General features: G+C 41.3%; 1 protein-coding gene across 1 annotated transcript in view; it reads left to right on the plus strand.

The window, feature by feature from the left end:
• Positions 1-7095: 7095 nt before the first annotated feature.
• TNC (tenascin C) overlaps positions 7096-27757 on the plus strand; it is an 86695-nt gene continuing 66033 nt past the window's right edge. Inside the window, exon 1 of the mRNA XM_069942969.1 lies at positions 7096-7327. The gene's annotated coding sequence lies outside the window, so the exon portion shown is untranslated. The remainder of the gene's footprint in view (positions 7328-27757) is intronic.

Raw genomic sequence — 27757 nt, forward strand, 5'->3', positions numbered from 1 at the left:
TGGGGTGGGCTGCTGACAAACTCGCAGCGGGATGTGCATCCAGCTGCGAGTTTGTCTGCCCATAGAGTTTACTGGGCAGGGATGCGCAGCGAGAAATCCGCTGCGGATCCGGTACATGTGAAAGTACCCTTAGGGTATATTAACACTCTCGCTCTCCCCTAGAGAAGCAGTGTCACATTGAGGTTGGGGACTCGAGGCTGAGGCTTGGAGTCCCGTCTGCCTCAGTGTCTCAAACGTGATCTATTGCGCCTCTCCGCCTCTTTTCACTCAAATAACTGACATGTCAATTCTTTAAGCGGAGGCACACAACAGATTAGGCTATGTTCACACAGAGCAAAGCGGCGAAATTCCGGGGGGAGGGGGATCTCTCCACTGCTGGAAGAATGAAGTAGTGGTAAGAACAAGGCTGCTATGAGAGACTAGGAGAGAGGTTTTCTATGAGGATTTGCTACAGCTCTGGAAAGTTCCTGTCTCGGACAAAAAGCACTGTGCAAAGTAAGCAACATTTCCTGCAGGACATACAGCAGCTGACAAGTATAGGAAGACTAGATTTTTAGGGGTTATCCAGCGAAAATCTTTTTCTTTCAAATCAACTGATATCAGAAAGTTATATAGATTTGGAATTTACTTGTATTAAAAATCTCAAGTCTCCCCATACTTATTAGCTGCTGTATTGTTTTATTTTCAATCTGACACAGCGCTCTCTACTGACATCTCTGGCCGAGGAACTCTATCTCGGTTTTATATGAATCCCCATAGAAAACCTCTTCTGCTCTGGACAGTTCCTGTCTCAGCCAGAGATGTCAGCAGAGAGCACTGTGTCAGACTAAAAATAAAACAACATTTCCTGCAGGACATACAGCAGCTAATAAGTATGGGAAGACTTGACATTTTTTAAGTAAATAAGTAAATATAAGTAAATAAGTAAATTACAAATTTATATAACTTATATCTTATATCAGTTGATTTGATAGAAAAAGATTTTCGTTGGATTACCCCTTTAAATTGAAGTAAATTACAAATCTATATAACTCTCTGAAACCAGTTGATTTGAAAGAAAAAGATTTTCGCTGGACAACCCCTTCAAAGAGAAACTAATAGCAGGTTAGAAGTATCTGACCTGCTTATATCTCACTATAGGAAGAAGTTTCTTACCTTCATCCTTGGGGCCATTTTCATGTTATTAGCAGTTTATGCTACTTATTATGCTAATAGGTTGTTATGGTACTCTGGGGAGGGGGGTCCTACCGCCCCCCAGAGCACCGGTACGCCCCGGCCAGCCCACTCTCCTAATATTCATTAGGAGTGGTGGACTGGTGCTCTAGGGGGCGCTAGTACCCCCCTCCCCAGAGTACCATAACAACGTATTAGCATAAGGATTATACTGCTAATAACATGAAGATGGTACCAAGGATGAAGGCAAGAAACTTCCCTTATCCTCAGTACCCCGTGCGCTCTAGGGAGATATCAGCAGGTGAAATACTAATAAGTTTCGTTTCTCTTTAAAGAACACCTGTTACTGCATTCATGCAACCCCTGTGTGATTACAGGAATAAATAGAAATATTTATCAATCAAGATGTGAGATCATCCCACTATTTCTGAGCTAATAACCTCGCTTAAAGAAACTCTTCATTGGGAAATGCTGGATGCAATCCGCAACAAAGATGTTTCCACAAAAAATTTTATTAAAAAATTGACATTTTTTCTCATAAAGGTTATGTTGCAGGAGGAGAGGGAAGCTGTTATGAAACACTTTTGTAATACTGTTTGGTATCAGACGGCGGAGGCAAAGGGCACCCTAGGAGTACTCAGAGTTCCTTAATTATATTAAAGATAGAGATTCTTTATCTACATTTCTTTCTATCCTGTAGAGCAGTGATTTTCAACCAGTGTGCCGCGACACATGGTCGGGTGTGCCGCGGGGAAAGTTCCCCAAACTATGGTGCCCCTGTGAAACAGGAGAAAACAATGGGGGAGAGAAACCTGGGGATGGGAGAGAAACAGGGGAGAGAAGCAGGGGGGAGAGAAACATGGGGATGGGGGAGAGAAACAGCGGAGAGAAGCAGGGGGGAGAGAAGTTTGGTGGAGAGAAGCAGGGGGGAGAGAAGTATGGTGGAGAGAAGCACAGGAGAGAAGTATGGTGGAGAGAAGCACAGGAGAGAAGTTTGGTGGAGAGAAGCACAGGGGAGAGAAGTAGGGGGGAGAAGTATGGTGGAGAGAAGCACAGGGGAGAGAAGCAGGGGGGAGAAGTATGGTGGAGAGAAGCAGGGGGAGAGAAGTATGTGGACAGAAGCACAGGAGAGAAGTAGGGGGGAGAAGTATGGTGGAGAGAAGCACAGGAGAGAAGCAGGGGGGAGAAGTATGGTGGAGAGAAGCAGGGGGGAGAGAAGTATGGTGGACAGAAGCACAGGAGAGAAGTAGGGGGGAGAAGTATGGTGGAGAGAAGCACAGGAGAGAAGCACAGGGGGGAGAAGAAAACAGGCCCAGGTTTCACACTGAGTGAGTATAAATACATTTAGAATCTATATTATTAACTGTATGTATAATATGTACTGTTTTAGTGTCATTTTGTGCCATTTTGGTTGGTGGTGTGCCCCCGGGATTTTTTTAAGTATAAAAAGTGTGCTCAAAAAAGGTTGAAAATCACTGCTGTAGAGCATTCATTTTTGTTCTTTAGATTCTATTGTTCTTTATAGCAAAATTGTTTTCAAACTAACTATATTGTATCCTATTTATGTCTTCCTTTGATATGTAACTGTATTGTCATAGATAAAATTTGGAAAAATTTAATAAAAATATTTGGAAAAAAAAAAAAAAGATGTGAGATCATTCAGAAGCCCCTTGGGACCACCCTGATGACTTGTGGTTCAGGATGCATAAAAGTGATTGCAGGTTGTTTAGTGACTCTTTCACTCCGGGTTACCCAGCATGTCTTTGCATTACACAACCCTTGATTTCAATGTCACAGATGTAATACTTACTTTGTCCAGTGGTGGTACTGCAGGGGAATTGACTGACTGCTGGATTCCCCCACACATTCCAGCTGATCAATGAGGGTCTTGTGATCAGCAGAACATCAAAGGAGCCGTCTAACAAAAAAGGGATTGTTAGCCTCAGACAAGATCCTTAATGTATAGGTATCTGTTGTAATCCTGTTTTGTGTGTTCTTCATCAGAAGTGTACAGGGCCTGCCCAGACCTGAAGTGAGCCAGAAATATAATATGCAATATGGGATTAGATACTAGACTTACATGGATGCACATTCTGTCTATTAGCAGCTTAAAATTCAACCACAAGCAACACCTGCATAGAGTTTGTATATTGCCTACATGCTTTCATATTTCAATATATTGTAAAGACCATTGAAAACACAGAACAATATAAATGTGGCGATTTTAGTACCATGCTGCTGAGTATATAGCAGGGGTAGGGAACCTTGGCTCTCCAGCTGTTGCAAAACTACAACCTCATCATGCCTGGACAGCCAAAGTTAAAGCTTTGGCTGTCCAGGCATGATGGGATTTGTAGTTTTGTAAAAGCTGGAGAGACAAGGTTCCCCATCCCTGCTATATACTGATAGATCAATGGGCTCCGGTTTTAAAATTAGATGGTAAGGCCCATTGAGAACACAGAGCAATATGAATGGCGGCAATTTCAACACAGTGCTACAGACTAAAGAAGTTGCTGCCTCCTGTATATAACTTTTTCTCCTCAATATTAGTTTCAGATACCATAGACAGTACATAAAAAAAGCAGGGATACCTGTCATAGGGATCCCTGTTCCTGTAAGCAATGGCACATAGATTGTATGCCTCCCACTTAGATAACATTGAGTAGTAAGCGATGATGCATACACATGCAGACATGCACCCAGCACTGTGAATGGTAACTGAGCAGTGAGGCATACAGTGTCTGCTTTGCTTCTCAGTACACAGAAACAGGGACTCCTCTCTTTCACAGGAGTCCCTACTCCTGTTAATACTGTATTTCCTATGTACTGTACTCTATAGGTACAGGACACAACAGCATGTATATCTTGAGTGGCAATACATGCATAAGCCTGTTCTGTGCCCACTTGGTGGTGAGCAGTGTGATGGCTGGAGCTCTCCAGTCCACTGTAGCCATGGCTGGCATCAGAACAGGGCTTTCCCAGTGCCTCCAGGGGCCCAGAGAGGTAGAGGGGCCTAATGTTCTGGTGTTCAGCCTTCTCACTGTAGTGCAGGGTGAGCTGGCTGAACATTAGAAGACAAAGAAAGAGCAGGACCTGTGAGAGAGAGGGGTGGGTGAAGGCCCTGATCACATGACCCGCAGGTCCTTAATACTAAAGTGTGAAGATCGAACAGGCACAGAGGAAGAGGGAGAAGACTGAGCTGTAAGTGCTGTGTGCATGTGTGTGTGTCAGTCAGTCAGCGTCACCCAGTAAGTGCTTTTCAGTCAGTAATGTTTGTCAGTGTGTGTCAGTCAGTAAGTGTGTTTCAGTCAGTAGGTGTGTGCCACTCAGTAAGTCCAGGTCAGACAGTAAGTGTCAGTATGTCACTCATTAATGTGTATGTCATTAAGTGTCTGCTTCAGTAATGTGTGTGTCAGCATAGTGGAGGGATGGAGGGAGGGATGGATGGATAAGGGAACGCTGAGACTCTGTAGCCCAAGGGCCAGCAAAAACCTGGAGCTGGCCCTTACTGTGGTCCTTCCATATTGCTTCACCACCATATGGTTGGCCATGGCTGTACGTGTATATTGACATTGTATTACCAATGAGAAATAAAATGTAATGTAGGAAATAAATTATGTGAAATGTATGGGAAGGATCTCATTGTTGCCATAAAAATCTGACTTTAGAAAATCAAATTGCTGAAAAAAGTAGAAATTTTAATTAATAAACTATTTCTTCGTCTTCCAGATGCTTATAATTTTTTACATAAATTGAATATTTTTCTTAAAGGGTTTGTACAGGATTAGACAAACAGAAACAGCTCTATAAGTACAGTATCTGTCTGTTCCATTGAAGTAAACACAGCTGAGCTGCAGTGCTGGATACATCCTGTGGACAGGTATGGCACTGTTTTTTTTTTTGTTTTTTTTTTGGGGGGGGCGAGACACATTTATTAATCTTGACACAATGGGGGAGATTTATCAAACATGGTGTAAAGTGAAACTGGCTCAGTTGCCCCTAGCAACCAATCAGATTCCACCTTTCATTCTTCACAGACTCTTTGGAAAATGAAAGGTGGAATCTGATTGGTTGCTAGGGGCAACTGAACCAGTTTCACTTTATACCACCTAAGACTTCAATTCATAAACTTATATTCAGCTTATATCCTTTCTGTAAACTTCCTGCCGCTAGAATGTATACCATAAAACTTTCCAAATTCTAAAAGCTGATGCTATTCCATTGGTTTGTGATAAATGACTCCATGTTGGTTCAGGACATTCTATATGGTTAATGACCTGATATGTGATTAGAGAGGCGAATAGGAAATCACATCATTGCAGGGGCAGCTCTTTGTGGGCTCCGTGTCTCAGCCTGTCCTGCTGTTCGTTCTATGAAAGCCAGATGGCTGCAGTTTTCATTGGCTATAGCCTAGATACATCAACCTAATCCAAATGAGTAGTCACATAAAACATTTCACACAAGAGATACTCTGTAAACTGATCCGCACTGTAATGGTTCATCTAGGTTGAGTTCTGAGCTTCAACTACTCCAAAGAAAACAATGTAACCATACTCTTCTGTACGCTAGGTATTCCCAATGCCAGACAAAGGGATGAATTGTAGCTCCGACACTCCCACCGCATCCATCCGCTCCAGATTGTAAAACAATGACATGAGTAAAAGTGGTAACAAATAGACAGACATTACACGACTGCACACCATTGACTCTGTAATCTTCAAGACAGAGAGTAGTAAGAGCCCATCTGTTCTGGTGTTACACTACAATCATTGACTATACATAAAGTGCATGTAGCTATCATTTCAGGTGACTTCAGGCCAGGTTCAGGCTATGTTCACACAGCGTAAAAGTAAAAGTACTGCCGTTGCTACGCTGCATGTTCTTCTATGGGATCCCGGCCAGAGCGTATACACATAGTGTATGCTCTGGCCGGGATCCCAAGCAGCGCAGCAGAGAACTGACATGTCAGTTTTCTGCGGCTGCTATTCATTGAATAGCGGCCATAGAAAACCATGTCAGTGCACACTGAGGAGCGAGCAGCTCCGGCCGCACGCTTCACAGTGTGCTATGGGAAGTTCTGATGCGGGCCATAAAGATCATCACGGAGCGGCTGGTCTCTGAAAAGATCATCCTGGCCGGTACTGCAGTACCGGCCGGGATGATCTTTTCAGAGACTGGCCGTTCCGTGACCCGGCCGGGTCACGGAACGCCAGGTCTTTTTCTGCCATGTGAACATGGCCTCACACTATATAAAAACAACGGCCATATTTCATAACAACGTGCGCAGTTGTGCAAACAATGGCCGTTATTTCACAAATGACGTCCGTTGTTAAAAAATACGGCCGTTTTTTTTTACATAATGTGAACCTGGCCTCAGGATGCGTTGTCCTGTCTATGTATATGAGGAGCAGGACTATATCTAACCATTCTCTCACTAGTATACATCATTTTTCCTAGTATACCTATAGCAAACTTTCTATATACTTTACCTAATAATACCCAAATTTTTTATATTATGGGTACAAAGACAGAACATAGCGATGACCCCCAAACGTTCCAAGACTTTAACTTTTTTTCCGGAGATAAATTTCATGGTAGAATTATAGCATATAGAATATCTCAATGATCATAGGAACAAAGGAAGGAAAGGGGGGGGGGGGGGTGTTGTAGAAAACACACTTAAAACTCTAACAGATGCAGAATGCCTTAGAGATTTGATCAAGAAATGTATCGCTTCCCCCCGTGTCACCGTTCCACAGCTGAGTCATTTGCATTTCTTAAATGAAACTTCATTTGCTGTCTCCTTACATGGTAAACTGCAAATACCTTTTGCATGTCTGTCCCACACTGGAAAGGCTTAAGCAGCTCCTACTGGAAGCTGTTCCTTTAATAAAGAAAGGAAAGCCTGCCTTAAGGCATCCCATTACAAAGCAATGAACGACGCACTAGGACTGGCAGCCTAACTATATAAAGCTTGAGCTGACTGCATGTGCTCAGCACTCAAGCCTCTTCCTACCAAGCATCTCACTCATTCAAGCACCTTACTCCTGTACCAAACTTTTATCACAGCAGTAGGAGATAAACTGGGCTTCTCCCTCGCTGCGTTCATCTAATGGCTACTCCTTGTAGGACCTAACCTCTTCCAGCGGATAAGGTAAGTCTTTCTATCATTCACACCACCGGCTTGAGTTTGAATGAAAACTGTTCTTCTCTTACCTTCGTTTTGAAACATCAATCAATTTAAACCAAAATATATATATTTTTTATTTGAAATTGAAACTTCTTATATCTTATACCTTATTGTATATTTTGTTCTTTTTTTTTTTTTTTTTGGTCAATTAGAGGATTTTTTTTTTTAAATATATAAACAATAGGAAATTCAATCTTATTATATTCTATTTAATTTTTTTTCACACTTTCTATTCTATTGTGATGCTGTATAATGCCTACCTGTGACATGTCCGCTGTGCGCTTATATTCTGGGGGAAATAAGTTTAATTAAAACAGCTTGACTTAAAGGTTGGAGAGAAGAACATTATTCCTTCGCTGTATACCCAGCAGAAAGTCTTTGACTGAAACAGGAGGGTGGCACTAATGCCTCTTCCAAGGCTGGCATTTAGATAAAAAGATCACTCTCACTGGGGGAGAGAAGTTGCTAAATGCTTTGGCATAATTGGGTGTTACATGAATGACATTTTCCAACTAAAATCCCTTTACTCCATCCCAGTACTTTTTAATCCAGGATTCAATGGTTCCTGGATATGGCTAATAAGTGTTTCACGTTATTGCGAATAACAAATATGTCGACCCCATGAAAGTCGATTGATGCTTTGAATGTTTCCCTGGTTGCTTGTCTCATGTACTTGATCTCCATTGACTGATATGACACTTTAGAATGTAGTTTGATGCTTTGTTCTGTGAGAATTACTAGCTAGCCCCAGGGTACATCTCCTCAGGTAGAAAAAAAAAAAAGTTCAGCTACTGTATATTAAGTAGTTTCAAAGAAGAGGGAAACTCTTATCTTAGTTACCAGTGTTCCTCTCCCGCTGCTAAGGACCTGGAATAAACTTCATGACTGCACAAAAGAAAGTTTCTACAAAGTGTACAGAATAGGGTCACTTAGTCATGGGTGTCATGTGGAAGCTATAAAGCTCAATGAAAACATACAGCAGTGTGCTTGTAGCAGCAGGACAGGAGGGAGCAGAGCACAATGGGCAGACCTCGCCGAACATCACTCCTACTTCCCTCATTCAAACTTATTTTTGGAACGCTCTCCTTGTGGTCCAGCGCTCGGACTTATACAGTTGCAGTGTTGCTCTTACTGTTAATAGCCGGCTGGTCACTGACCCTCATTCCAGGGCTAGAATGCCACTCAATATCCTTTACCATTTCTCTTTCTTTCATGCCATGTGACTAGAGTTATGAGGGGGGGGGGGGGATCTTGTTGCAACTTTTGTCTGCCTTGTGCTCTATTGCTTACCGGGGATGACAAAGACGTTGACCTGTTGTAAAGTTTTGAACAGGTGTTAAGTTCTTTTAAACTTGAATCTGAATGATTGATTTTAAGAGAAATTTGATCTGGAAATATGTGAAAGCCAGGGGTGTGGATAGAAGGAGGCTAGCGGGACCTGTTGGGTGTCATAGGTTCCACTTAGCCTTAGACTGGGGAGTTAGACACAAGGCTAAAGCGATGAGTCCTGTGTACCAGGTAAATAAAAGAGTAGAAATCAGCTCCGGTGTCTCCAATCACCCTGTTTTTATTATGTCATAAACACACAACACATATATACAATGAATCCTAACATATTTCGGGTTTTAGCTCAACATATTTCGAGTTTTAGTCATAGCATGATCCAGCATGTGTATGTGTAAAGCGCTGGACTTAAGTGCTAGGTTTCTGGAAGGCAACTGTAAGGGTACGTTCACACTGAGCAAAATCGATAGAATTTTGCAGCGGAGATCTCTACTGTGGAATCTCGCCTGCCTCAGCGTCAAACAGTGTGTATATGGGAGGGCTCGCACGCCTCAGCTCTCCACTCAAAGAATTGACATGTCAATTCTTTAAGTGGAGAGTGGAGGCGCACTAGCCCTCACATAGAAACACTGTTTGACACTGAGGCAGGGGGGATTCCACAGCGGGGGGCTCTGCAGCGAAATTCCGTCGATTTTGCTCAGTGTGAACGTACCCTTAGTCTATTATGCCCATGGTGTTCAGATACAGGATAATGGTGACATACTCTTTGCTTTAAGTGAGGAAAAGCCTAGAAATGACTATTAAGGTGTCCCTATAACTTTTGATAAGTCTCACACATGTCAAAAGTTTTGATCAGCCGGAGTTTGGGTTTTCGGATCCGCCCTGATCATTGGATAAAGCCATAAGAAGCTAAGCACTTCACCTCCCAGCTCAGTGTTGCTAGCGGAGATCGAGGAGAGAAGCGCTTAGCTATAACTTTTGGCTCTATCTAACTATCGATAGGAGTTGAATCACCAGATCTTGACCGATAAAAACTTGAGACTAGGACACTTTAAGGTATAGCAAAATGAGCGATTGTCAAATTGAGCGATTGTAAAGACATCATCTTCATCTTTTTACAAAAACCTGCTTGATGTGACAATTAGACACAGAGAAAGTTATCATATAGGTCCTGTAAACCCCCAACCCCCCTTCTCTGCCCTTAAATCACTGTCTGAAGACAAAGACCTAAGTAAAGGGAAACAGACCGGTTGCTAGGGAAGTATTGCCTGACAACCCAATTGAACTGATTGTGGTGATTAGAAAGTGTCAGATGTGGCTGATCAGATCAAAGCCGGGCTAGCACCAACCCAACAATGGAGAAAAGGCAAAGTTACTTGGGAGTAGTCACATCATCTATTGCTTTGAATAAAATGAAGGATGAACAGAATCGGTGTTAATGCTGAGAGAACTTCTTTAGAAGGAGTTTTATAGTGGGATTGGTATGGGATTGGTCTTCGACCTGTGGCTCTCCAGCTGTTGCAACATTAGTGTTTAATATAGTTTTACTGGAGAGCCACATATGGGGAAATATATTGAAACCAATGATGGTCTATACCTACTGACAGAAAATCAATGGCACTTCAATTAGGTTTTTTTTTGTAAGTTTTTTTATTGTAAGGCAAACCAATTGGTCAGCTTTTGACTTTTTCAGTTCAAAAATTTCAGAGCTATATCAAATCCTGAGAGTAATACACAAGGAAACATTTCAATAAGAACAGTATATATCATGGCTTCTATTGGGGGAGATTACTAGGAGATTACTATAACCCATATTATTCAACACCTATAGTATGAGGTATCAATACATCCTAGGAAAGGAGGGACTAGAAGACAAATTGGTTTCTATATCATACCGTTACTAATCCAACTATTCAAAGTCTATACCCAGTAGTCCAGATAATGTGACTATCCCCAGGACATCAAGGGAGAGTCATAAAGAAGTACCCTATAAATTAAAAGACATTGTACAATCAGGGGGACTTGTTCAACATCAATGTTCACATATAAGTTGGGGGTGTAGGTAGGGGAAGCAGCAAAGGGGGGAACCAGCAAGCCATTTCGACTTGGTCTAGATATATAGATACAGGGCTAAGGCAATCCGAATTCCAGCCTGAGTCCAGCTCCTATAGTGATTATGGTAACAGATAGTCATCTGTCTGCAATATAGTCCCAATATGGGGTGTAAATCTTGTATTGGAAATAATGTAAATATTAAAAGGGTTATCCAGGAAAAAAACAGCACCACTTCTGTCCTCAGGTTGTGTGTGGTATTACAATTCACCTCCATTCACTTCAATGGAACTGAGCTGAAAACCCAAACCCAAACTGAGGACAAAAGAGGTACTGTTTCTGGAAGACAGCGGCCATGTATTTCTTAGCCTTGAGAAAGTATCTGTAAGCATTTGGGTCAATCGAGTCTGATTTGTTAGAGCGGGTTGTCAACATTTGATAAAGATTCATGAATCGTTGAGCAAAGTGTTATACATTGACCCAATGGATTTCCTTAGAATAAAGAACTCTTATCCAGACAGTATCTAGATTATAGAGATGAGCAAAACTCCCAGACTCCCTAGGGCTCCATCCAGCTTCTTCAACCAAATACCAACCCTTCGGACTCGAGCATGCTTGACTTGCGCTCATCTCTATTCCTTGGTGCCATTATTTGGATTATGATCCATCTCATGCATTGGGAAAAGTACAGAAATCAATATAACTGCAAAGATTTTGGAATCTTATGTTGATGCAAGAGGAACTTTTTTTTTTTTAGTAAGAACATCATAGTTTGTGTTTAGTGCCAGGTGTTCTCCTTGGATATACAATACAGGAACATAAGAGCAATTCTTGTCTATGTTTCAAAAGTTTTAGGGGCTTTTTCCTTGAACTGGTTATTTTGATGACACGAAAAAACAAGGAATTCCTGTGTTACATAAATAGTTTATTTCCATTTCACCTGTGCAAGCAGAGGTTGCTAGGGGGTGTAACATGAATACAAATGTATTAGGATTTAGTAGAGTAAACTTTGGCATCTGAAGCAATAAACTACTTGAGCTTTCTATTGACCATTGTCTATAATGTTTACAATATTGGTTTCTTATTATTACCAACACAATTTTTTTTAGTTCTGATGGATTTCTATACAAAGACTGTTGAATTGTCTCCTTTTATGTGCACAGAGTAGAGAGAAAAAGAAGTTCTTGGCTGAGCAGTCCCGTCCCCCCCTTCCCCCTTTAGGGTCCTATTACATTATCAATACTGTAAACTAGTGCTTATCTGCTAGATCGGAGTTCGTTTACTGGACCTATTACACAGTCCAATAATCATTTAGCAAGGACCGCACAGATGTCATTAGTGATGTCCGTGCAGCCTTTGCCCAAACAGTTTACATTACCTGACCATGTTTACGGTATTCTCCTGTTCTCCCCGATCCTACGTGCTGCAGCTTCAGATTGGCCTGTCCGAGCTGGCAGACTACTCAGCCAAACACACGCCAGGTCCACCATGGCCAGTTATTGGCTGAGTGGCCTGTCAGCTCAAACAGGCGGCTCTGAAGCTTGGGACTGGGAAGGAAGCAGAGCGCAGGAGAAGACCATGAATGTGGACAGGTATGGTAAACTGTTGAATCGGCAGCCATATCCGCAAATCGCTATTACAAATAGCGATGCACAGTCGGTGGCCAATCATTTAAGATCAAGGCCTTAAGAAACGATCAGCCGATAAATGTTCCATTGGCTGATCGTTCTCTCTATTATGGAGCGATTATTCGACCGATTATCACTCCGTGTAATAGGATCCTTATTCTTACAACCGATGGAGGTCTAAGCATCTGAACCTCCAACGATCAATACTATGACATGTTTTTTTGTTTGTTTGCATTTTAAGTCAAAGTACAGCCACAGCATGTGATTACTATAAGGGCCAGTTCACACAGAGTTAAACTGGTGGAATTCCGCGGAATCCCTACTGTGTCATACTGGCAGTCTATGGGAGGGCCCGCGCACCTCCTCTCCGCTCGGAAGAATTAACATGACAATTCTTCCGCATGGAGAGAGGAGGCGCGCAATCTCTCCCATAGACTGCCAGTATGATATGATGGTTGACGGGATTCCGTGGCGGAGAGTCCCACCGTGGAATTCCGCCAGTTTTATACCGTGTGAACTGGCCCTAAGGCAAAGGATTATTTGCAAGGTGTAGCCACTAAAATAAAAATAAAAAAAAGAAATCTTAACAACCTATTAACACTTTGTATTATTCCTTTCATCACTCTCCCAACATGCTCATCCACTTTATTGCAAACCTAGAGAACATTGCATAAGAATTAGGTTAGTCCCGCAAGTGTCTGCAAGTTGTATCCCTAAGGCATGAAAAGCAGAACTAACTTTGTTTGAACAGCTGATCCGCCCTTCTTTTAAGAGCTTGTTTTGTAAGACTAGAGAATACAGTAGCAGGCGGCTATAGACGCCTAATGATCCTTTATATATCATATTTCTCTACGCTAAATTTGTCAGAAATCTCTTAGACGCGGAGGACAAGTGTGTATACGTTCAGCATTCAAGGAGAATGACATTAAACGTTTCTGTAGAGTCATTTGCCGGGATAATGTATTTCTGTACAACCTGAAATAACCATTTCTGACATCTACTTGAAAGAAGAATGAACTTCTGGAAAAAAGGAATAAACTGTGAATGGGAATTGTATAAAAGATGTATCTGCCACTGGGAGCAGCGAAAATTGGAAAGAGTCATTTCATAGAAGAAGCCTAGAGACTTGGAAGGGAGCGCAGATCTCCGGGGGTGTGGTGTCTTTGGCCTAGCTGCACCTTCCAGGAATGTTCCTTATTTCCCATGCAGTAAGCAGAAAGCATGCCCAACATGGAGATGCCCACATTGTTACAAGCCAGATGGGCATCACTACTTGATTTAACAGATTTTTATTTATTTTTTTATTTTTTTACTTTATTAGTCTACTATGCCAAAAAATATGCGCCTGCTTTCACTGAAAACTATTCTCTAGACTGAGAAACAAGACAGATCTTATGTAAAAGAAGGGATTTTCCAGTAGACACGTAGAGCATGTACTGTACATTTTAAAAGCTCTGCTAAAAGGGAAATACTCTAAGGGGGAACATTGTGGAAACATGGGGGGCATCACACTTTTAGAGGGAAAGAAAAACTGTTGCCATTACTGGTTAGGAAAGTGGAAGTACTACTAGAATTTCAAGGTGGTGTAGGCACTGCTGTGACTACAAGGAGGAGTACTGGGATTAAAATACTACAGGGGGGGTACTATTGTGTTTATAAGAGAAAGAGGGGCAAATCTGAGATTGCTGAGGGATAGGGGGCACTTGTATGATATGACCAGACGCAGAGACAGGGAACCTGTGGTTCTCTAGTAGAGATGAGTAAACCTGGCCAAGTTTCAGGTTTGAACCATCAGCATTTGAATCCCTCTGTCTTTCCATTCCATGGGGAAGGTGGAGATGGGACGAGTCCCTCCTGGAAATCAGGAATAAAGCCTTGATCATAGGCTGTAACCCCGTTTTCCAGGTGAGACTAAAGCTATCTCCACATTCAGAATGGGAAGACAGCGAGATTCAAATTCCGATGGTTCCGGTTCGTACGAACCCGAACCATGGCCCAGTTCTTTCACCTCTACTCTCTAGCTGTTGTAAAACTACAATTCCTAATGGACAGTCCAGTTTGGGCTGCACAGCATGATGGGAATTGTAGTTTTACAACAGCTGGAAGGCAGAAGGTTTTCCATTCCTAATGTATGATAGGGGTATACAAGTATCCTACTGTACCTGGGACAAAGATTTAGTCCACCAGTCCTATATCTAAATATCCTGGCAAAGGAAGAGTAGATTCTTGGCAATCCCCTTGCAACAGGCAGACTTAGTTCACATCAAAATTTTAACAATACATCCCTGCTATACATACTTGTACAAGTTGGCACGAGCCCATTGATTTAATTACTTGAACAAAGTCAACAAGTAACTATATTTGGGTCATTTCCAAAACTCAAGTTTAGTCTGCTACAATTTTGTGTCCCAGGAAATACATGTATTTCTTTGTGACCAAAATATAGTGAATAGCTGAATAAGTTCAGGCCATTGAAGTCAGTAAGGCCCTTGCCAGTACATTATTTGTAATAATTCCATTCCATTCCATTGCAAATGAGTACACAAATAGGTTCCTCAACTAGATGCTAGGCAAGATCTCTGGTTATTGGTTCCTTCCATATTCTTATACTGATCCAGAGTTAAATATGGTCGGTCTGTTATAGTCCAGAACTGTACTCTTAATGCTCCCTATGATAAATATCTTTATACACTGAAACAGTGCTCAAATGTGGATGAACTATTTAAAGAAAAAGTTGAAATAACTTTTTGAAGGTCAACAGCCATTCCTTAGTGTTATTTGTCAACACTTTAGATTCTGGAGTTAATAAGTTAAGTCCAATCAGCCATAAATAGAGTGTTTAGATACACAATTATGGACGTCTTCCTATACATGTTATACACGTGGTGCCTTATGGAATGGTCTATCTGCCTAGGACAGTCCTTGGTATGCAGCCATGTCCCTAACTATTGCTCACATTTGACTTTGAAGTTGCAGAAGTCCCAGAATAAAAATGCCTCACATAGCCTGAATAGTGGAGAGTAAATCGACAGATGAAAACTAGGTTTTAGACACCTACCCAAAACTCAGAATAATACCATGATGGCTTGGTGATATTATGCTTCCAATTTTAACATTCATTTGTGGCCCTACTTAGAAACATACTAAGCCAGAAGATTAGGAGTTTAGACAACTGTAAGGAGCAGGTTCTCACTGATACTGTCTGCAAGTGACAGCTCAGTGGGTGGCCGAGAACAATGAATAAAGTGACAGTGTTTGTCTTTCTATACAGGGTGGGAAGTCCACCTGTGGTTAGTAAGACGTCTTACTATCCTGAGACCTTATCTGCATGCCAGCAGTCCCATTGCTGCAGTGTGTGTCCACTATTTCTTTTTGCTATAAGAAATTTGGATATTTTCCAACGCAACAGCGAAATTTCCTTAGGCCATTTTGAGTTTGGTATCTCCCTGCATATGTAGTAGCCTAAACAAACTATAAGACTAAAAGGGGTTATCCAGGATCAGAAAAGGAGAAAAAGAACAGCTACAAAAAAAAAAGGAGAAAAAACAAACAAACACTGCCTTGTGACGTATAAAAAGTTATTACATATGGTAAATATCTATGATCGGGGGGGGGGATCCCATGAGTTGGACATGATGAAGTCTTGAGAATAGGATTACCCATCTTCCCATCTAAATAAAGCAGTGCACACGCGTACATACTGCAGCTCCATTTATTGTATGGGAGCTGCCAAAGTTAGCCAAGTGTTTTGTATTTATAAGACTCTAGAAGCTTCTTGGTCCTAATATAAGATCTGTTAATGGCTCCTTATGTACAGCAGTATTGCAGTTCTGTTAGGTGTCATAGGGAAAATTTATAGGGCCCAAGTCCTAGTACAAGACAAAGGAACATTTTTAAGGGATTCAGTATTATGTATACAAGATTGAAGATCCCGGATTCCGGTCTGTGACAGGGCTCCCTATGATTAAACCTGCCTGGGATTAACATATATTTATCCTAAGATAATAAGGAAGGAACTACTAAAAGGTTGGACTAGACGGACCAAGTCTGCCCACAATCTTCTATGTTTTGTTTTTTTTTACTTCAATGGCTAAACCTGAAAAAAAGTGACGTCAGCGTGTTTTCCCTGTTCCCATGGAAATAAAAAAAAATAAAATTAAACACTTCTTTTAATCATGTGAACACACCCTTGTAGTTCCAGCTTTGTCTTATACCATAAGCTTGTTTAGTGGAGGCCCTAACTTGTGAAGCAAATGGATTCCACGTATAATAGAAATAAGCGTTTTGGAATATAGTAACTATATACAACATAACAAAGAAATACTCTCTCGCCTCATGTTCATACATAGTCAGTACTATCCATTTTATACAGAAAATCCCTATGTATTAAATAAAAATTTTTGAGTAAATAGGATGACAGACAAGATGCCGATAAGGACTGACCAAACAAAAGCCACATTCCTGACATACTCTCAAATACAGGTTCAGCGTTCAGGAATAAATGGTGAAAGCATGTCGAGTGATCCCACGCTTTCCTCCGCGTGAATGTTCCAGCATTGTAAGTCTGCCATACTTAAATGTATTGCAGTATGGTGGGTGCATGAAGACATATCTAGCTCCAATATAGTATTTCAATTTTATATTACATTGCTTCCACATACCAATCATACTTATCATGTTCAAAGTGCAAGGAAAAATTACATGCCCTTGAAAGGTGGTACTTAAAAAGAAAAATGAGTGTAAGGTTCTTTACACAGATCTGTCACTGTAAAACATTCTAAATATAAAGTCTGGGTTTTCTGTTTTGTGCATATACCGGCCCATGCCACAATAAAAATGTTGGCATTAGGCTAAAGGTGGCTCTCTCTCAAAATGAAAAGTCACCCATCATTAGACAGCCATATTGGGGTTCTTGACCCTCAACAATACGAAACATGGTACTGGTGGTGGGCAAGAACCCTTCAAATTAGCTGTCCACAGATAGGTGACTCTTCCTTTTGGAGGAGACTTTAGTTTTGGTTGCCATGATATATTTTTCTCCCTTCTAGATGAGTATTTGCAAAAGTTTATCCCATAGAACTAGGTTTACAGTCACCAACTCCTGAGATTTGTTTTGGGAAAAGATGTAGGTCAAACAGTAGGGCTTCCATAACAGTTCCTACAGTGGTTGTCTCTCAGCTAACATGCGGGGGTCTATATTGGCCATAAAAGAAGGGCTGTTAACAAATATAACTAAGAAATGTCTACATTTATTAAAGGGGTTTTCCAACTTAATATGATTGATGGCCTGTTCTTAGCATAGGCCATCAATTGCTAATCGGGGAGAAGCTGACACCTGGCCAACTGTGTTCAGCCCCATTCTCTGTGTAGTGCGGGCTAGCAGTGGGTGTGCAAAGTGTTGGCACCTTGGTTGTCAGCGATTGATGGCTAGAAATGAGCGCAACTTTACTATGCTGATCATTCGTCTTTTGAATACCGGTGGCTGAAGACATTGGATGAAGCACTAAGGAGTCTGGGAAAACACTGATACAGCCTATGGCCTATGGCTTTATTCATATTCATTCCAGGCGGCTTTAGGGCTTCCTCCAACTACTGTACTTCAACCACCGGTATTCAAACGATTGGACTTGAGCATGTGAAAGTAGCAAACAAGTTCATTAACCTGTCCCTCATAGTGCCACTGCCAGGGTCCCATTTGCTACCGCTGGACATCAATTTCTGCAGGAAACCGGGTACATCACGTACCCGGCTCCTTCAGCAGCAATGTCACAGCGCGGCTGAGCGATTGTCCACTCAGCCAATTAGTGACTTGGGTGATGTCCCGCCCCAGTCACCTATTGACCTAGCGGGCAATCACCCAGCCGTGGTCATAACGTTGCAGCTAGCAGAGCTGCCGGACCCTGGCTGTGGCGAACGGAACATGGCAGCGGCACTACCAGGCACGGGGGACGGTAGAGTTAACTTGCTTGTTATTTTCACAGCCAGAGGTGGGTCCAGTTTTCATAGAAAGGAAATAAATGACCATCCTAATAAATAATGGTGAACAATAGTAACTGTCAGAAAATCCTCTCCTTATCGAACATTGGAAAGTTCTAACCTTGACTTTAAGAGGAAGATTTAGACCATCAATCCCCACAGTAAAGACTTATCTGTTTCATGAAAATTATTAGTAGTAACAAGCTGTTTTGCTGCCTATGGTGAATAAATTGTCAATGCGCAGTCAAATTTAATTGAAATTCTTAGTTACATAAATTATCATTGCATTCCAAGCTAGGGCGTAATTTCTCCAGATATGTTTTTAGAACCATTTCAAAGCAAAACTATGCCAAATCTCATTTACTTCGAAATATGGATAATCAAATAGCGAGGGTGGGATACATCTGCCACATGAGCGAGTACAAATTTGCATAGATATCTGTTAAGCTACATATGGTAGAAAGTCAGCTAAATATACATCTATTATTAATTCTAAGCTAAATACTCAACATTACATCCGGGCTGTGTTTAGAATTGTGAATTTGTAATTCTAAGAAAATATTGTAAAAAAATTTACTGTTGATCATCATGGCCTTTTCAGGACTTAATTCATTTCCTAGTATATATTTAAAAGGAACCTATCATAACTTTCATTCTGTCGTAATCATGAGCTAAGTATGTATCGATATACAGCAAGTAAACGTTTCGGCCAAACATGGCCTTCATCAGCTAGCCAACTTGCTGTATATTGATGCAAATGAGCTTTTCATCTACACATTTCTCTTGATCTCCCCTCCTCATGCACCACCGACCTTCCTACCTACAAAACTTTCAGTCAATCTGAGTATTCGGATCCTGACCAATCACTAAAACAAGTGGGGTACAAGTACTTGGATGAGTGCTTCTAACCTCACTCTAACCTCACTCAGACTTAAATTAGTCCATTTTGGTCAGGTTACACAGAACTGGGAGAGAACACACTTAAGCCCCTATTACAGGGGACAATTCAGAGGAGCAAGCCAGCGCCGGCCTGTCAGGTCAGCGCTCGCTTGCTCCTCTTTCCCTGCTTGCTGCTGGTGCTATTACATGCGCCGACAGTAAGCAGGTAAGAGCTGGGGGACCGCAGGGAGCTGTAAGGGGGCTGCCCGGGTGATCTATGGATCGTCCTGGCATCCCATAGATGATAGTGGCAGTCTGCTATCTAGATCGTTGGTCTTTCAACAAGTTGAAAAACACTGAAAGGCAACTATCAGCCGACATCATGCATGTCAGATGATGGTTGTCTTCTATTACACAATATAATCATTTCGTGTAGTAGGGCCTTTAGACTATGTTCACTCACCATTGAAATGATGGCCCTTTTTATTAGATGGACTTCATTTTGTAGCAAATAAAAACAGGCATCACTTGGTGTGTGAACAAGCCTTAGGGTCTTTATACACTGGGCAATTGTCAGCCGTCCACAGCCGCAAATGAACACCGATCAGCGAGATCAGTGCTCATTAACAGTTTCTTTACACCACAAAACATGTGATCAACCCACAAGCGGGAGGCACAGATCGCGGTCACTTTTAAACGGACCAACTATTGGCAGAATAAAAGTTGCCGATAATCCGTCTGTGTAAATGGGCCCTAAGTGAACACACTCCCAACTCGTTCTAACCATTGAATGGGGTCTGAGCACTCAAACCCCGACTAATCAAAATTTTTGATATGTCTTATGGCATGTCACAATTTGTTTAAAAAAAGTTCCTGTTTAAGCAAAAGGGGCTAGCACTCAGCTGAGCACTGTGTCCTTTGGTTGCAATTGGTTCTCATTGTAAAGCCAGGCACTGGGTCTACAGCTTTATAGGGAACCTGTCACCCCCCATGCCGGGGTGAAGGCCACCTGACCCCCCGCTAGAACCCCAGATATTTACCCCATCTCGCCAAGTCCCGCTCCTGGAGCTGGTCCCGAGCCCGGCACGCTCACTGCATAGATGAGTCCGCTGCCCATAGAGAATAAATGGAGCCGTTATTTTCTATGGGCATCGGACTCATCTCTGCAGCGTGCACCGGGCTTCCAACAAGCTGCAACGTCATGACCTCGGCTGGGTGATTGACCGCTCAGCCAATCAGTGACTGGGGCGCAACACCACCCAAGTCACTGATTGGCTGAGTGGATAATCAGTCAGCCGCGTTGGGACATTGCTACTGAAGAAGCCGGGTATGTGATGTACCCGGTTTCCTGCAGAAATTGACGTCCAGCGGTGGCATATGGGACCCTGGCAATGGCACTATGGGGGACAGGTTAGTTAACTTTTTTGCTACTTTCACATGCTCAATCCAATCGTTAGGCATTTGAAGACCGAAGGTTGAAGTAGTTGGATGAAGCCCTAAAGCCGCCTGGAATAAATATGAATAAAGCCATAGGCCTTCCCCGGCACGGGGGGGGGGGGGGGGGGATAGGTTCCCTTTAAAGAAAATCACATAGGCTTTTGGTAAATCCCTACACAGCATGAGGTAATCCAATGAGAGTCGATAAGATATGGGGCAAGCATTTGTTTAATGATTGGTATGGGTCCAAGTGCTAAGACCAAGAAAGACTCCAAAAAGCTTAAAAGTCTTCAAAAATTTATTGTGCGGCCAAGTACATAACATTTCAACCCAATAAGATTATTGTCAAGGGTCTCAAAAACAAGATAGTTGCCATCTAAATGAAATAAATAGAAATAAAAAAAAAAAGTAGATCTAACTAGAAAATGTTAATACTCAAAATATCGAAATACTCAAAGTGGACATTCACATTCCACTAAGCGGTATCAAGTTTACGGGATCTTCACTATAAAACTTTAGGTTCAGCACTATATCTTCCAATGCAATCCGCAAAGAGAATATTTATCATCAAAAAGAACTGGTAATCCTATTCAAGACATTCAGTAAGACAGAAGCAAGGAGCCAGGGTCTGGTATTCCCAGCACACGCTCAAATTTCTAAGAATAACAACATATTTTGTCTGCTTCTGCCAAGAGGTGCTACACAATACTCATAGCGCACAGCAATATAAAGACACACGCTCTTGTTAGAGAGTGTACTGCCTGAGGGTTGGGAGGTAGAATACACAAGGTTAAACAACTCTGGCAGCAAACCTGTCTGTCTTACGTTACTGGGCATTGTATTCATGAAGTACCCCCCCCTCTCGTACTTGTTACACTGGTTGTAATGGGTTACAGATGTAGTTTTTAGCCACTAAGGGCACAATTGTCACAAACATTTAAGGTATATAAGCCTTCATAATCCTTCCATATTACAATGCCTTTAAACTCTATCCAACAAAGACTAATACAACATGGATATGGCTTTTTGTACAATGCTATTTTATGTACCTTCTGAAATCAATGTTTTCGGTATACTCATCACAACCAGACATGTGACCTTAAAGAGATTGTCCAGGAAAAAAAATACTTTCCCCCTATCCATAGGATAGTGAAAAAGTAGGAGGTCACGGGGAGTCCGACCTCTGTACCCCTCAGCAATCTCTGCATCAGGCCCCCCTGTTTTTGAATAAAGCCGAGGGTCCGGCACGCGACTCGTGGCTCTATTTATTGCTAAGGGGCCGATGGAAAGAGCGCTCTTCCAGTGTACTCTTTCCATTGTTTCATAGAAATAAATAGAGCTGCGGGTCGAGTGCCAGACCTGTCGCTCTATTCATAATAGAGCTGGCAGGCCCCGATACGGAGATCAGTGGGGTCTACAAAGATCAGACCCCTCGTGACCTCCTAATTTTCCTTTATCCTGTGGATAGAGGAAAGTCATTTTTTCCTGAGCAACCTCTTTAATGCTTTAATGAAAATATAATATCCAGTACATATCTCAATATATATAAAAAAAATTATATCCAATTGAAATATTAAAAAATATTAAAAATGTATCCAATGGGCCAGTGATCCAATAGACTAACCTTCTACCCCCAAATATATGACTTATAGGACCTATTGAGAGTTTATCCTGACTACATCCTTCAATTTACAAAATTTTGAATATCTTAAGGTGGTTTTGTCATTGATATAAACTTTCAGCATATAGCTTATAGGGAAAGGGAACCAATCAGCTCCCAGATGCAGCAAACATAGCTCTGAGACAGCTCCCCTACCATTGTGAGAACATAGTTTAAACACGTCAAAAGTTTAGATCACATCGGGTTTCAGTTCTGAGTCCTGCTGGGATCATAAGTTATGGCCGGGTGAGGCAGCCACATGCTACACTCCTCGGCCAACTGATCATAAAAGTCACACTAAATTATAGTCTATGGATGCCTAGCTGACCCCAAGTGCCCATTTCTTTCTGTTCATCTCGCTACGGAAAGCAGAAAATGTATCTATTCACTGTTTAGTTGACTTTGTGAGTCAACTAAACTCAGTAGAAACAAAGGTGCATGGCGCCAAGTAGAGTGCTGCTGTCTCTGTGGCTTAACTCCACCAATAAAAACTTAAAGGAGCATTTTAGAGATTTTTTTTTTTCCCTCCCAAATCAATAGGTGTCAGAAAGTTTTTGAGACTTTATCAGCTGTTGTAGGTCCTGCATGAAGTGGTTCCAGTCTGACACAGTGCTCCCTGCTGCCACCCCTGACCGTGACATGAAATGTCCAAAGCAGGAGCGGTTTTCTATGGGAATTTGCTACTGCTCTGGACAGTTCCTGACATGGACAGAAGTGGCAGAAAAGAGCAGCATATGAGACTGGAAAGAATACACCACTTCATGCAGGATATACTTGAAAATAAAAAAAAAAAAAAAGGAGAAAGAAAGAATTTGCCATTTGTAAACTTTTTGACATCAGTTAAGTTAAAACTTTTTTTTCTCTGGAGTACTTCTTTAAAACATGCACATTTCATTAATAGAGATGAGCGAACCGGGTTTGGGTTCGAGTCGATTCAAACCCGAACGTTCGGTATTTGATTAGCTGGGGCTGCTGAACTCGGATAAAGCTCTAAGGCTGTCTGGAAAACATGGATACAGCCAATGACTATATCCATGTTTTCCACATAGCCTTAGGGCTTTATCCAATTTCAGCAGCCCCCGCTAATCAAATGCCAAAAGTTCGGGTTCGGATCGACTCGAGCATGCTCCAGGTACGCTCATCTCTATTCATTTATCATTGGCTTTCTAGCTTGGTAATACCCTCTATGTGCTATGATATGTTTACAACATTGTAAATGATTGTGGCTCATTAGTTCATAGAATAGATAACAGAAGTGGCCCCTAACTGTGACTGTCACATGTTGTATTTCCCCTAATATTGTTAGCCTTTCCTAACACTTGTATTAATGGATGTTCTATCCATTTACAACATGTACTGTTTCTGAACTTTGATGGGTTTTATTTATTACCCTACAGTGACTGTTTCATTACTTTGTACCGAGGAGCCAAAGAACCAACCATAAAAGTTTATTTACGACCTTCCCCGGCGCTGTGACAGTTCCATACACATAAAGTAGTTAGCGCTTATCATTATGCTTTAAACGTCTAGATCCTTAACAGATTAGGATGGGGACGTTTCTACTAATTTGTTAACATAATTTAAAAAGTTAAAAAAAAATGTTCTCCTTTTACTGCTGATGTGGTCACTTTTTATCCAATTCCTTTCTGCTTTAAAAGGCAGATTTCTTGGTAAACCACAGTTAATGCTAACGCACTGCACAGATGGAAAATGGTTCGGAAAAAAGGAAATGATGCTTCCCTACCCTTTGGTTTTGGGAGTCTGCACGCATTCTTCAGTAACTTTTTTTACACATCATTCGCACCTTCTCAGAGACTAGTTATGTCTGCAGTGAATTAAGAATATTGGACGTCACGCCTGCCGGGAAATACAAGGCTGAATATTAAAATTTGATGAATTCTTAGAGATCAATGTCAGGCAGCAGCTGCTTTCCATCTAGTGCAGAGGTTTCCAGTGCTACCATGTTGACTTAATATACTTAGAATTTCTGTCACTTGCTAACTATCTTTGGCACTCTCTTGTGTAAAAAGCCATGCCACTTGCTGAAATAAAACTCTAGTGTGTTGTGTAGGTGGACATGTAGTTACGATGAGGAATGCTATGTCTGTACCACACAGATATTTATATAGAAAGTTACTCATGGAAAAAGCTTACTGTGTTTCCTACCATGTACACCCACACCATTTATTAGTATATTTAAGGAATATTGAGTGCGAGGGGGGAAATTAACCTGACACAGATGCTATATAAACTTCAAACTTACATTACCAAAGCCTCAGCCATGGTTCCACTGTACAGTAATGTTGTGTCTTTTTTTTTTTTTTTTTTTTTTTTTTTTTTTGTATGTGTGTTTTTCTTTTTTTGGTGTCTATTTTTTTGGGTAATTTTTTATGTTGAACAATACCCTACAACTATGAAAAAGCTTGTGATGCCTAAATTATTGTACAGCATACATAGGATATATTGGAGTGATAAAAGGGAATAAATATACAATGCATTTTACCAATGAATCCATTTCTTTTCTGTGTACCTGATACTGGGGTACAAAGAAGCTAGGTTCAATGATGGATAGATAGATAGATAGATAGATAGATAGATAGATAGATAGATAGATAGATCTTGCAGATCCAGGCTCATTTTATGCATGCCCAATATTAGATCAACTGATGATCAATGTAGCATGCTTGAGAACGGTTCTGAGAGGGAACTGAAACGTTGCATCTTTGTATTTTTTTGCACTTTGCAATAAACCACTACTTTCTTTCACTTATGCTGGAGTGCTTGGGACTTTCGTTTTGTAGATAGATAGATAGATAGATAGATAGATAGATAGATAGATAGATAGATAGATAATGGTGGCTTGAAAATGGTGGCGTGAGGCCACAGAAACGTTGCCTATTGCTGTGCTGTGACAACTTATTTTTGAACACTGGAATAAACACTGATTTTTGCATCTATTTGGGAGTGCCATTGAATCTACTTCAGATATATTAGGAAGTCCGTGGTTGGGACTACAACAGGCACCCGTTCACACTACTGGCAGTGCTGCTGAAATAACACACATAGATAGATAGATAGATAGATAGATAGATAGATAGATAGATAGATAGATAGATAGAAGATAGATAGATAGATAGATAGATAGGAGATAGATAGATAGATAGATAGATAGATAGATAGATAGATAGAGATAGATAGGAGATAGATAGATAGATAGATAGATAGATAGATAGATAGATAGATAGATAGAAGATAGATAGATAGATAGATAGATAGATAGATAGATAGATAGATAGATAGGAGATAGATGATAGACTGGAGAGAGAAAGATAGATAGATAGATAGATAGATAGATAGATAGATAGATAGATAATATTGATATAACGATGATTGATATTAGTTATTAGTCGATAAAACAAACGATAGATAGATCCTCTACATGTCATGATGCATGCATACTCAATAGAACAAAGGTGAGCTCTCAGCCAACCTCATCCATTTCAGCATTGACTATGGAAGCCAGATGGTCAGATGTTTGTTAGGAAATCTATCTTCCTTGTTGAAAAAGACTGCAGTGAAAAAAAGCAGCTTGAAATGTCATTACTCTGGAGGGGAAGTCCCGCAGGAGGTTAGGTAAATTGGGAACATACTTAGTTTTTACCTCCCCAGTCTTTATTCCATACAAATGCCTATTGCTGGCATAAATCTATTTGGTGATATTAGAAGCAATTAGCATGTAGTGAAACATCCCGGGGCCCGCAGGCCATTCCAGGAAGTGCTAGATCCTAATTTCATCAACCCCCTACTGCATCAATTATTGCTGAAGCTGATTGTTTGCTGAAATATCATTATATTGCCGGGTGTTCAGCTCATCATTTACGTAAAGCTTCTAAGGGGGAAATGGTTCTCACTAACAGAGATGTTTTAAGGAGCATCTCATTATTAGATTGGGGAAGAAATAGATCAAGTAATGACTGGGTACAGTACAATATCACTCCGGCAAAGGATCCTTTTAGCATTTTGGTCATGTAGCAAACTCTCCTTGACAACATTGTGTGAAAATACAATTCTATAGATTTCCTCTTCTCCTTCCCCTGGTTCCCATAAGGTCAGTGCAACAATAAAAATTATTAGAGGACTGTGGTTGCCCAGGATCGACGCAAGGAATAAATGGAGATGGTAGACTTTGCAGTCGCATGGAGAAGACTATAAGATTAGTAAGCTACATGTTTACTAAAGAGATCATCACTATATGGTTGTCAGTTGTCAGAGTAGCAGTTAGAGAATGTTCCATAAGTAGAGTAATGTGGGTTAAAAGGGTTGTTCAGGATAAAACAAAGGATAGCCTATCCACAGGATAGGCTTTTTAGTAGTTGATTGGTGGTGTGTTGACACCCAGCTTCCCTGCCGATCAGCTGTTCGGTGCCCACACTACAGTAAGAGCAGAGCTGAAAGCCGTTGCTTCTGTTCTCTGTGTAGTGGTGGCATCAGGGTACTGCAGCTTCAGCTCTTATTTAATTGAAAAGCAGCTGAGGTTGCAGTAGACTGGTGCCACCACCACACAAGGAACACAGCCAACTGCATCCGGCTCCATTCTCCCTGTAGCATAAGCACCGAACAGCTGATCAGCAGGGTTCTGACACTCATGGCTCCTGTCAATCAGCTGTTCAGTGCCCGTCCTGTGGATAGGCTATCCATTTATCCTGTTGTAAGTAATTTGTAAGCCACCTTCTAGGTGGTCTGTATAAAGCTGGTCTACACATATGGGAACCACTGGCCAAACAGCTATTTCTCCTGATCCCCCCACATGTCCACCCTCAGCACGGCATGTGTTCTCATTAAGAAGAGTGGATAAGCCTCTGTTAAGGGTCCATTTACACAGAAAGATTATCTGCCAAAGATTTGAAGCCAAAGCCAGGAATGGATCTGAAAAGAGGAGAAATCTCAGGCTTTCCTTTATGACCTGATCTCTGTTTATAGTCTGTTTCTGGCTTTGGCTTCAAATCTTTGGCAGATATAATCTGTCAGTTTATCTTTCTGTGTAAATGGACCCTATTCCACCAACAGATCTGACGACAGATTATCTGCCAAAGATTTGAAGCCAAACCCAGGAGTGGATTTGAAAAGAGGAGAAATCCAGTCTTTCCTTTATGACCTGATCTCTGTTTATAGTCTGTTCCTGGGTTTGGCTTCAAATCTTTGGCAGATAATCTGTCATCAGATCTGTTGGTGGAATAGGGCATGATAGACTTTTGTGGCAGCTTATCTCCCTGAGAACAAAGAGATCAGTCAATTAAAGTCCAACAAGACCAATCCTTCTTTTTCCTGACATTGGAAGGCCTCAATACCTGTTAGAAATAAATATCTAATTTGTAGGATCCACTTTATGCTCTGGAGGTATAATAAGATGATTGATAAATTACCCCGTTATCTTTATGTAAAAGATGATCTTGAGAATGAGACTAACTATCAAATGTC

This window comes from Dendropsophus ebraccatus, chromosome 10 (genome assembly GCF_027789765.1).
Source record: "Dendropsophus ebraccatus isolate aDenEbr1 chromosome 10, aDenEbr1.pat, whole genome shotgun sequence".
Lineage (NCBI taxonomy): Eukaryota > Metazoa > Chordata > Amphibia > Anura > Hylidae > Dendropsophus > Dendropsophus ebraccatus.